Source organism: Lotus japonicus, chromosome 5, assembly GCF_012489685.1.
Source record: "Lotus japonicus ecotype B-129 chromosome 5, LjGifu_v1.2".
NCBI lineage: Eukaryota > Viridiplantae > Streptophyta > Magnoliopsida > Fabales > Fabaceae > Lotus > Lotus japonicus.
In genome coordinates this window covers 34,754,510-34,766,834 of record NC_080045.1, presented here as the reverse complement: position 1 = coordinate 34,766,834, position 12,325 = coordinate 34,754,510, and the positions used below count along the sequence as shown (strand labels likewise).

At 45.0% G+C, this 12,325-nt stretch overlaps 1 pseudogene; it reads left to right on the top strand.

The window, feature by feature from the left end:
- The first annotated feature begins 582 nt into the window (after positions 1-582).
- Positions 583-2,886, top strand: LOC130721106 (omega-6 fatty acid desaturase, endoplasmic reticulum isozyme 2-like; annotated as a pseudogene).
- Positions 2,887-12,325: the final 9,439 nt, after the last annotated feature.

Sequence of the window (12,325 nt, the reverse complement as noted above, 5' to 3'; positions counted from 1 at the left end):
TTTTTCCACATAAAAATCTTGATGTTAATTAATCTTAACAAGTTTGCCTTGTTTCAAGTCGTCTGACTTTCATGGCTTGAGTTTTTATAGTAACAAAACAATAGTTTACAATCAAGTAATGATTCACTCACATTTTAATTCATTTTATTTTTACTATATTTTTCTTTAGAACTCTTTTTGTATTTTTTGTCACATCATATATGTATCATATCATTTTTTTTCTTATCTTACAAGGTGGAGGTGTATTTAATTGGTGAAGTGAACATTATTCATTTACAATCCGTGACGAAGAGATAAGTCTAATATTGTTATAGGCGGTGAACACCATGAGCTAATTATACTACGTGCTTGTAGTTACTCTTAAGTCTTAACATATTTTCAAACACACAATCTTCATTTTGTTACATACTAGTGGTTTGATACTTGATCACAATAAAAATTTGCTGTGAACTCACCTATGTAACTAACGAGTGCTACTTTAAGTCATTTTTGTTGGCACATGTGAAAAGAAAACGTGAACCGTTCCAACTTCCAAACGTGTGTATAAACCTGATTTTGTGTTTGTTTCATTTCATGCAGGGTGTGTGAACATGGGAACTGGGGGCCGAACCTCCGTTCCTCCCGGCCAGAGAAAACCCGTCGTCGAGACACGGGTCCCACATGAAAAACCACCATTCACCTCAGCCAAATCAAGAAGGCAATTCCATCGCACTGCTTCCACCGCTCCGCCCTCCGCTCATTCTCCTACGTCGCCATCGACCTCACCATCGCCTTAATCCTCGCCTATGCCGCCATAAACCACTTCCACACCCTCCCCCACTACCTCTCCCTCCTCGCCTGGCCCCTCTACTAGGCTATCCAAGGTTGTGTCCTCACCGGAGTCTGGGTCATCGCCCATGAATGCGGCCACCACACCTTTAGCGACCACCAGTGGCTGGACGACAAGGTTGGCCTCATCCTCCACTCATTCCTCTTAGTCCCTTACTTCTCATGGAAATACAGCCATCACCGCCACCACTCCTGTAAGATCAAGATTTGGTCATGTGGTACAACTCTATGTTTTGATGATAACAAGAATTTATTTCTGGATGAACAATTATGGTACTCTAACATTTGTCTTGAGCGTTTTGACAAACAGGTTCTGATTCTGACACCAGAAGATATATTCATCAGAAGATCTGAGGATCAGAAGTTCTGAAGATCTGAAGATCAGAAGTTCTGAGGATCAGAAGATCTGAAGACCAGAAGCTCTGAAGGTCCAGAAGCTCTGAAGGTCCAGAGGCTCTGAAGGTCTAGAAGCTCTGAAGGTCCAGAAGCAGAAGTTACGAAGGTCAGAGGATCCAAGCTTCCCTCTGACTCTGATCACGAAGCTTCACAAGTTCCAACATGAAGCATCGTCAGATCAGAAGTAAATGGTTAAAGGCAAATGTCACTATCAAGAAGTACAAGAGCAGTGTACTATTCTGATAAGCCTACCTACCAAGGTTCAGCCACAGCAGGTTCTGGAAGTTCCAGAAATGCCCTCCAACGGTCATATTTTCTCAACAGAAATATCCTTTACACCTTGGACTATTTAAGGCTGAAGAAAAGAAGAAAGATAAGAGAGAGAAACCAAGAGCTGCAATACAAGAAAAGATTCAAGCCTCCACTTTCTTCATCTGTTCTTATTTAGTTTACACTTAGCTTATTCAGAAGCAAACCTTTGTAAACACCAACATCAAACAGTTGTTTGATTTTCCTTAAGGGACCGGGTAGGTCAGTATCCTTAAGAAGACTAGGATCTGTGTATCTTAGTGGTGATTCCTTAAGGGACCAGTTAGGTCAGTATCCTTGAGAAGACTAAGAGAGTGAATCTTAGTGTTTACTAGTTCATTGTATTGTTAGTCACTGAGCAGGTTGCTAGTGCAGTTGTAACAAACTCTTAATAGTGGATTGCCTTCATTCTAAGAAGGAAGAAATCACCTTAACGAGTGGACTGGATTAGCTTGAGGGATTTATCAAGTGAACCAGGATAAAATACTTGTGTGCTTCTCTCTTCTCTCTATCTTTATCCGCAACACCATCTATCTCAGATAAACCGAAAAGAATTACTTTAAATCTTAAGTGGAAAGTTTTTATATTCAAAACTCTATTCAACCCCCCCTTCTAGTCGTTTTTCACACCTTCAACTCCAACACCGGATCCCTCGAGCGCGACGAGGTTTTCGTTCCGAAGAAGAAATCTGCCATCGGCTGGTACTCTAAATACCTCAACAACCCTCCTGGAAGAGTCCTCACCTTAGCCCTCACACTCACCCTCGGCTGGCCACTCTACCTAGCCTTCAACGTGTCCGGCCGACCCTACAACAGATTCGCCAGCCACTACGACCCGTACGGCCCAATTTACACTGACCGTGAGCACCTCCAGATATACATCTCCGATGCAGGCGTGCTCGCGGTGTTTTACGGGCTTTACCGCCTTGCCGCGGCGTACAACCTTTCCTGGGTTCTTTCCATCTACGGTGTCCCATTGCTTGTTGTTAATGCTTTTTTGGTGTTGATTACGTACCTTCAGCACACGCATCCTGCATTGCCTCACTATGATTCTTCTGAATGGAACTGGCTCAGAGGAGCATTGGCTACTGTGGATAGGGACTATGGGATACTGAACAAGGTTTTTCATAACATCACAGACACTCATGTGGTGCATCACATGTTCTCTACCATGCCTCATTATCATGCGATGGAAGCGACCAAGGCGGTGAAGCCGATTTTGGGGGATTATTATCGGTTTGATGAGACACCGATTTTTAAAGCAATGTGGAGAGAGGCGAAGGAGTGTGTGTATGTTGAGCCTGATGAAGGGATTAAGAGCAAAGGGGTTTATTGGTAGAACAATAAGCTGTGATGATATCAGTATTTAGAGGTGCTATATGTATGTGTCCAAGTGGTTAATTTGTTTAGGTTACTGAATAATCTGTAATGGTAAATTATATAAGTGTGTGTACAATTGGAAATAATTTTCATGTTAATGATGATGATTCCTGGAAATAATGGTATTGGAAGGGGAGTAGCTCTTATCAATATCGTTTTGTTTCGGATACTCAGCCTTAAAAAGTTAATCTTTATGGCTACTTGTTGATAAATAATTTGAAATTAAGGAACACTACTTATAAATTGAAGCACTTATTTCTTTTATTGTTATTATCACTTATTAATAAAGTCACCATCATCCGCATAATTAAGCTTTAATAAATTTGGCGTGCTAGCTACATGAAATTGAATAATTACCATGAACACTGTATATCTTCGATTGTTACTGCATCTTGAAAAAAAATTTGAATAATTTTGTGTTGACACCAGTTTCACCTCCACCTCTAGAGAGAGATAGGAAGAGAAGTGTAAAAATAAGATATATGATATAGGTGATGTATTATGAAAAGAAGAGAGAAGTAGAAAGAAAAAAAATGAATAAAGTTATCTTGACACCATATTATAAGTGGGAAAGAGGTGGAGAGAGGAGAGTTATAGGAAAAGAAAAGAGAGAAAAAATATGAGATATAACATGTCATATATAGAAAATGAAAAAAGAGGTAGAAATAAAAATTAAGTAAAAATGAAGTGATTTCTTTTTTGAAATGTGAGGATTAAAAAAAAACAGATAAAAATGAGATAGAAGAGATCAGTGAACATATCATAGTTAAAAAAATTGTTACAAACTATGGATTCTCTAAAAAATGGTTACATTACTCCAAGTACATTGTCCGGTGCATGCAAATTGTGGTTAGTTAATCACTTATTAATTAGTTTGTTACAATTTATGTTAATGGTTCTGCCTTTTGTGTTAATTACCGTAGCTACCCTCTTATATAAGTTCTCAAAATCTCCATCTTTTTCTGGCCTGCAAAAGGAGCTCTATTACGTCACTCCTTTGTCCATTGCAAGAAAAGCAATCTTCTTCAAACAAACAATTATGCAGTTGAAAGTTGATGACATCCCGTTGGTAGGAAAGAAGTTTACTTGTTTCAGACCAAATGGACAGGCTATGAGAGAACTGGATCGGGCTCTATTGTCTCATTATGAATGGATATCTCATTGGCCAGGATGTGTCCATGAGGTCCTTAACATGGAAATTTAATATCATTGTACTGTTGAGGGAAGCCAAACTGGATTGAGAACAAATAAAAATGGTGGCACACTCCAAAGCTGGATGGGCCAGATTTATTAAGGAGTTTTTGGATTTGCTACACCATGATTTAAAAAGGTTTTTTTTGATGAATTTCAGGTAAACAGGGTATGGCACGCCAAGAGGGACGAATTCATCCTTTTTAGCCTTTATCCCGAAAGTGGCTTCCCCTTAAAGCCTAAACAACTTTAGGCCAATCTCTTTGGCTATGTACAAGATGGTGTCAAAAATTCTTGTGAAAAGAATCAAAGTTGGTAATGTCTAAACTGGTTGATTAAAATCAATATGCATATGTGGGCGGATGTAGCCTTTAACTATTTTAACTATGATGTGCTTTTCTTGAGTTCTATATGGAATATTTTTTTCTATCACATGATTTAAGGGTTTCTCTTGTTTTTAATGTTATGTTTTAGTTTATGCACGTAAAACATATCGCTTGATTCAGCGTAAGAGCGGAAGCTACGACGTCTAGAGTCCAATCTAGAACTAATCATTTAATAAATCTAATTGCTAGGAATAGAGTTAGATTTGTTAGTCCCTTAAACACCTAAGTCATATTAGGGAGACCTTCACATATGGCTTTAAAGTTTATCCAAAGTTAAAAAGACCACAAATGTTGGTCAAAGACTAGTACTGTGTTTGTTTGGGTTGAAAATGGTAAGAAAGGAAAAGGAGAGGAGTGAGTATGAGTGGAAAACACTGTTCCTCACTGTTTGGATAAGGGTTGAAAATGAAGGGGGATGAAAAACGTACATCATGAACATATATAGTTGACTAAAATGGCTTCAAATGTTGGCTTACACCAGTGTTGATTGGGTTGACAATGTAAACAATCGCACATCAACATCTACTAATTTTTTTTGTGGAAATCCAGTATCATGGTCTTCCAAAAAGAAACACACATTTGCTTGATCATCCATGGAGGTAGAATACAAAGTCGCTACATCAGCTGCTTCAGTATTAATTTCTGAGGCTCACAAATCTTCTCTCTAAACTTGGTACACCATTTTGTCTTCTTAGCAACTACTACGTGACAATGTGGGCGCGACTTACCTCTATGCAAATCAGTGTTTTGTTCAAGGATGAAACTTATTGCACTAGACTATCATTTTGTTCGAGAGCAAGTTCAACAAGGATACCTTCAAGTTTCTCATGTTTCAACAAATAATCAACTTGCTGATCTCCTTACAAAATTGCTTAGCACCACACATTTTCATACACTAACGAACAAGATACGAGTTGTTAATGAAAAATTTATCTTACGAGGCATGTATAAACCGCAACCAACTCAGCAATTTCTAGATAATATCTTTTTTATTTAAAAATGGACTGGGCGAGACCCCTGGGTCCCTCGCCCAGGAGACTTGACCTTGGGCGGGGGACGCACCATGACCTTGGGCCTCCCTTCCCGAGGCCCAACTGGCCCATCTGAATAGGAAGGAGGCGCCGAAGCCCAACTCCACCTCTATAAATAGGAGGGAAATACCAATTGTAAGGGACTCTTAGCTCATTTGGAATGATAATGACATTGAAATTCAGTTACATTCTCTCTCTCAGCGGTTAGAGCTTCTCTCTCTAAGCATTCTCATCACATTCCTCAGACTTTGGGTACTACATTCCCTCTCTATGTTCTAGCACGGAACATTTGGCGCCGTCTGTGGGGATCGGTAGATTTCTATTCCCGGACTACGTGGATCGTGATTTAGGGGAGTGAAGTTCATTTTTCTGAGCGATTTTCTGAAATTTTCTTCGTAGATAGTGATTGAGAGGAGAGATTCCTTGATTCTAAGTCTCAAATTTTTTTTGTTGGAGCATCTAGGAAAACCAGTGGAGCTCAATGGTGAGGCATCGATTGTCAGATGGAGCGAGGTTAGAGCGAGCACGCGAGCCGCCGCAACGACACGATGAGCAAGCAAGGTCTTTAGCTTCTTTCTCGAGAAACGAGGGAGGTGTGCAGCTTCAACCTCAAGAACCGAGTGATGGAGCGGGTTGGCGAGGGCTGATTCGCGACGTCATAAATCTCCTGGAACGACATGATGCGGAAACGAGCGCCACAAACACAGCGCCGGAGCTTGATGCTTCAGACAGACAACATTACCGAGATTCCGTACAACGACCGGAGTCTCTTTTTTCTCAAGGACAGGTGGAAGCGGAGTGGTGTGCTTATCACCGAATCTTAGGACACGATACTGGAAAATGTCGGGCTCTACAGCGCGCGGTGGTAAAGCTGATTGTAGCAGGGAAATCAGCCACGACGCGGGGCAATGTGTTTCAAGTTTTCGTCTGCTGATTTATGCAGAATAAAACCGCATTTAGATGATCCGATCGTGATCTCCCTCAGTGTTAATCAGCTCACCGTGCAGCGAGTACTTCTAGACCAGGGAAGTTCGGCGGACATCATTTACGGCGGAGCGTTTGCTCAGCTCGGTGTGCGCGAGGGAAGTCTTGCTCCTTATGGGGGAACCCTGGTGGGATTCGCGGGCGAGCAAGTATGGGTGAAGGGCGCAATTGACCTTGATACCACGTTTGGCGAGGAAGAGAACGCTAGGACGATCAGCGTCAAATATCTAATCCTTGAGGCGGAGGGGTCATACAACACGATAATCGGGCGAAACACCTTAAACCGTCTGTGCGCCGTGATCTCAACAGCACACCTGGCGGTGAAGTATCCACTGCCGAGTGGGCATATTGGAAGAATTGTTGTGGATCAAAGGATCGCAAGGGAATGCTACTGTAATGTTGTGGATCGGTATGGGAAGAAAAATGCTTCAGTCGGGCACCGTTGCAGCGAAGTTGAGGCGCCAGAAGAAAATTTGGACCCAAGGGGCGAGGGACGTGTCAGTAGGCCCACACCGATAGAAGAAACCAAAGAGCTGAAGTTCGGCGAGAAGATACTCAAGATAAGAACCAAGTTAAGTTAGGACCAAGAACAAAGGTTATCAAAGTTGTTAGGCGACAATCTAGACCTTTTTGCCTGGAGTCACAAGGACATGCCAGGTATAGACCCAAACTTCATTTGCCATATGCTTGCATTGAATCCAGGGGCTAAGCCTATTACCCAAACTCGCCAGAGAATGGGAAACGAGAAAGAGAAGGCTATCCAGCAAGAGGTAAACAAGTTGCTTGCGGCAGACTTCATACGGGAAATCAAGTACCCTACCTGGTTGACAAATGTTGTGATGGGCAAGAAGGCGAACAGGAAATGGCGAATGTGCGTGGATTATACAGACTTGAACAAGGCATGCCCAAAGGATTCCTATCCCTTGCCGAGCATAGATAAGCTGGTGGACGGAGCTTCAGGGAATGAACTTCTGAGTTTAATGGATGCTTATTCAGGATATCATCAAATCAAGATGCATCCTTCGGACGAAGACAAAACAGCTTTTATGACAGCAAGGGTGAACTACTGTTACCAAACTATGCCTTTTGGGTTGAAGAATGCTGGGGCGACGTATCAGCGGTTGATGGATAGAGTGTTTAAAGGCCAAGTAGGAAGGAACATGGAGGTATACGTTGACGATATGATCGTCAAATCGGTTCTGGGATCGAATCATCATGAGGATTTGATGGAGGCCTTCGGTAGGATTCGGAAGCATAACATGAGGCTTAATCCGGAAAAGTGTTATTTCGGCATACGAGGTGGGAAGTTTTTAGGCTTCATGATTACGTCTAGAGGAATCGAAATCAATCCAGACAAGTGCAAGGCGATCCAGGAGATGAAAAGCCCAAGCAACGTGAAGGAAGTGCAGAGGCTAACCGGGAGGATCGCGGCTTTATCCCGTTTCCTCCCTCACTCGGACGACAAGTCAGCCCCGTTCTTCAAATGCCTCAAGAAGAACGCGGCATTTGAGTGGAAATCAGAGTGCGAGGAAGCTTTCACCCGCCTCAAGGAGATGCTGTCCGCCCCACCGATCCTTTCGAAACCTGTCCAAGGCCTACCTTTGCATTTATACCTCTCTGTTGGCGATCACGCAATAAGCTCGGTGATTCTTCAGGAGGTGGATGGAGAGCAAAAGATAGTCTATTTTGTAAGCCATACACTTCAGGGGGCAGAGGTCAGGTATCAGAAGATAGAAAAAGCGGCGCTCTCCGTCCTCGTCACCGCCAGACGCCTACGACCGTATTTTCAAAGCTTTCAGGTAAAAATAAGAACTGACCTTCCTTTGAGACAGGTATTGCAGAAGCCAGATTTCTTAGGGAGGCTTGTCGTGTGGTCGGTGGAGTTGTCGGAATATGGATTGCAATATGACAAAAGGGGAAAGGTCGGCGCACAGACCTTAGCGGATTTTGTGGTGGAATTGACGCCGGAAGACGGGGAAAAGGTGAGCATGCAATGGATATTGTTTGTCGATGGGTCGTCGAACGAAAACGGAAGCGGGGTTGGAGTCACGCTGCAGGGGCCCGGGGAGTTGGTGTTGGAGCAGTCCCTCAGATTCCAGTTCAAAACCAGTAATAACCAAGCAGAATATGAGGCTCTTATTGCGGGCTTAAAACTAGCAATTGAGGTGCAAATTGACAGTCTACTGGTAAGAACGGACTCGCTGCTAGTGGCAAGCCAGGTCAATGGGGAGTTCCAGGTAAAAGAGCCGGCCTTGATAAAGTATGTGAAGCGCGTGCGGCAGCTCATGGGTCGTTTGCAACAGGTAGTGGTTGAATTCATGCCGAGGACACAAAACCAAAGGGCGGACGCCCTAGCAAAGCTGGCAAGCACTAGGAAGCCTGGCAACAACCGGAGTGTGATTCAGGAGACCCTCGCCAATCCCAGTATAGAGGGGCATTTGGTGGCTTCGGTTGTTCGCCAGGAAACTTGGATGAATCCCATCGTTGACATTCTGGCGGGAGAGCCTAGTGACGTAATAAAATACTCAAATGCGCAAAGGAGGGAGGCGGGGCACTACACGCTACTCAACGAGATACTCTTCCGGCGAGGATTCAGTTCGCCCCTCCTAAGGTGTCTTCCGCCTGAGAAGTACGAGGCTGTTATGACAGAGGTCCATGAGGGAGTTTGTGCAAGCCACATTGGAGGAAGGTCACTGGCGAGCAAATTCCTTAGAGCGGGTTTCTATTGGCCTACGATAAGGAAGGACTGTGCAGAGTTTGTGAGGAAATGCGAGAAGTGCCAAGTATTTGCGGACCTACCCAGAGCTCCGCCAGAGCAACTAGCCACAATCAGTTCCCCATGGCCCTTCGCCATGTGGGGAGTCGATCTCGTCGGGCCCTTTCCCACCGCTAGGTCGCAAATGAAGTTCATCCTGGTGGCGGTGGACTACTTCACCAAATGGGTGGAAGCTGAGCCTTTGGCGAGCATTACGACGGCCAAAATTATAGGTTTTTACTGGGAGAGAATCGTCTGCCGGTTCGGGGTACCAAGGGCGATCGTCTCGGACAACGGGACGCAGTTCGCAAGTAATCAAACCAAGGAGTTCTGTGAAGAGATGGGCATTCAGAGGAGATTCTCTTCGGTGGAGCATCCGCAAACAAATGGACAAGCAGAATCGGCGAAAAAAGTCATCCTGCGAGGTTTGAAGCGCCGACTCTCGGAGGCCAAGGGGGCATGGTTAGATGAACTCCCAATTGTTATTTGGTCTTACAATACAACACAACACTCAACTACAGGGGAGACTCCGTTCAGAATGACTTATGGGGCGGACGCCATGCTCCCTGTAGAGATAGACAATAGTTCGTGGCGAACGACACCGAAGTTCGAGGGCGAAAATTCCTCAAATATGGCGATAGAGCTGGACTTGTTGTCTGAGACACACAATGAGGCCCGCCTCAGGGAAGCCGCGATGAAGCAGCGAGCTGCGACCAGGTTTGACACAAGAGTAAAACCAAGGGAGATTTAGGAAGGGGATTTGGTGCTCAAAAAGCGAACAGGAGTCACCGGAAACAAATTAAGCCCAATCTGGGAGGGGCCCTACAAGATCTTAAAAGCTTTGGGAAGAGGAGCATATCACCTGGAGAGCTTGGATGGGAAGCAGGTGCCACGATCTTGGAACGCAGCAAACCTGAAGTACTATTACAGCTGATAAGGCGAGAGCGAGCTGGATCTGAGGCGAAGGAAGGCAGTGCGCCTCACGTAGGCTGCGGAGTTAAATGCAAAATGGAGAAACATACTTTTGTACTTATCCCAAGAAGTTATTGGCCAAAAGTGCCCAAAAATGGTAAAAACAAAGACACGTTCTTGTTCTCCATCTCGGGAGTTTGTTGGCTATCACGCCTGATTGAAAATACAAAAATTGTATCCAGCAATTTCAATCACACTGAATTGCGGCGAGAGCTCGGTGGGAAAAATTCCCTGAAGGTGGCAATCCCAACACGACCTTGATGTCTGGGGATTGCTCCGGAAAAGCCGACGCAGCTCGCTGCCACTCGTCGGCGATGTGTGCGGATAAGCTTCTTATCCCAGTAATTTCCCCGAAATATGGGCGAGCATTTTTCAACTAGGCTCGAAAGTCTCGGGTAAACCCATATGGCCATTGGGCACTTAGCAATTGTAAGTCCCCACCTAATAAGGCTGGAGGGGTCGCACCTGCTCTTACGGGAAATATTGGTGCGAACAAAAGCCTCGGTTCAAAAACCGAGCAACGAGTCCTAGTTGAACCCAGCACACCATCAATGTCGTCAGACGTAATTCAGAAACAGAGAAATGATGAAGGACGCGAGAGAGAAAATTGAAAAGCGCTAAAACGTGCGAGAGAAATAATATAATAATGAAAACCGAAAATGACTGGCTTAAACTAAGATACGACGAGTAAAACAAAATAGTACTAACATTACAATAATCCATTATAAAAATAAGAAGTAAACATTGTTCTATCTATCTCTTCATTTTTTCTCCACAGCATCTCCAAGGTCAACATTGGCGACTCCCGGTGGATCTTCGACACCCTCCAGCCCGGCGGGCGTAATCTTCTTAAAAACTTCTAAGGGACCAAGGTCGATGTTCGGATGGAGATGTTTGACTTGAGCCTTGGCGATCAGGAAGCCACGGATACGCTCATTGGACACCGCTTGAGTAGCATCGCCCCTTATCCTCTCCTCCAAGGCGAGGGCCTGGGCGTCTTTCTCGGCCAAGATTTTGCGTTTCGACTCCAAATCAGAGCGAGTGTCGGCAAGAGCTTTAATCCTGTCCGCCAAGTCCCGGCGCAACTTGGCGATTTCCTCATTCTTGGCCGAAAGGTCTTCCTTCTGAGAAGCAAGAGTAGCCTCCCGAGTTTCAAGAGTTTTGCGGAGCTCTTCAGTTTGGCTTTCAAGTTGTTCCTCTTTCTTGTCCGCTGCAGCCTTCGCAAGCTTCGCCTCAGCGAGTTTCTTCTGCATCTTCGCCGTCTTTTCCGTTTCCGTGGTCAACTGTTTGGACAGCTTGGAGCAATTTTCATTAATTTGAAGGTTGGTCGTGCACAGTTTCTCCACCTCCTGCCGGAGTCCAGCAATCCCGGAAAGGAGGCGGGCTTCCCAAAGCCACTTGGGCAAACAGGCAGCCCGCTCGGAGGAGGTTGGACACAGCTTCTTGGGCAACGTCTTGCGGGTTCTGGTTGGACGTTTCCCTCAGTTTCTCGAGGAAGGGATGAGAAAGTAGGAAGGAGAAGGGATTGGAGCTTGATTCGCCAGTAGGTTTCTATGGACGATTCAGTGGGGGGTCTTTTTCCACGCCAATAGCCTTGGGAGAAGCAGGAGTTGGCAAGTCAGAGGCAGAAGTTGAGAGGTGAACGACAGATGGCGAGGACTGGGCTGTCGGTGACACCGGGGGGCGAGAAGGGCTCTCAACTTGGGCAATGCTCACCTCGCCCTGGTGAGTAGGTTTAGAAGGTTCGCCCGCACCAACCGGGGCGGGAGTGCCAGAGGCAGTGCCCTCCTCGCCAGGGACGGTTGACGAAGCGAGATGTGACTTCAGCTCGTCCAGTTTTCTCTTCTTAGAAGCACCGTCGCCCGACGGCGAGCTTTGTCTTTTCTCCCCGGTATGAGCAGAGGGAGGGGTTTTAACGCCCCCAGAGAGGAAAGCCTTCAACAGTTCGTCGGAAGAGAAGTTCATTTTTCTTGAAAAGGAAAAGAGAAAGCAGCCGTTAGAAATAAAAGACGTATAAAACGAAGGGTGCGACAAAGGAACAAGAAAAAGGACCTTGTCAGGGAAGCAATTTAGATCCTGGGGGGACATCAAGCA